Consider the following 523-nt stretch of genomic DNA (forward strand, 5'->3'; position numbering starts at 1 on the left):
TCTGCTGTCCATTTGTGATTTACAAAACAGACCTTTCATATATTTTGTTAAGTTCTTTGCTTCATTCAAAATGCTGTCAACAATGATAAAGTTGTCAGTGGATTTCGATGTGAATTTCAATGCGGATTTCCGTGTGGATTTTGGTGTGAATTTGATGTGAATTTTGGTGTGAATTTGATATGGACTTCGGTGTGGATTTTGGTGTGGATTTGATATAGATTTTGGTGTAGATTTTGATGTGGATTTTGGTGTGGATTTTGGTGTTGATTTCAATGTGGATTTCGATGTGGATTTTGGTGTGGATTTGATGTGGATTTCGATGTGGATTTTGGTGTGGATTTCGGTGTGGATTTGATGTGGATTTTGGTGTGGGTTTTGGTGTGGATTTCGGTGTGGATTTGATGTGGATTTTGGTGTGGATTTGGTTCCCATGAGGGTGGAGCTTGAGTCTGTGCATCTGTGCCCACCTCCCACAGGCCTCTTCTGTTTCCTTGGTGACGGGCCAGGCAAGGGCAGCAGAGGG

This window comes from Myotis yumanensis, unplaced genomic scaffold (assembly GCF_028538775.1).
Source record: "Myotis yumanensis isolate MYYU_CA2020_CCGP unplaced genomic scaffold, mMyoYum1.0.hap1 SCAF_17, whole genome shotgun sequence".
Classification (NCBI taxonomy): domain Eukaryota; kingdom Metazoa; phylum Chordata; class Mammalia; order Chiroptera; family Vespertilionidae; genus Myotis; species Myotis yumanensis.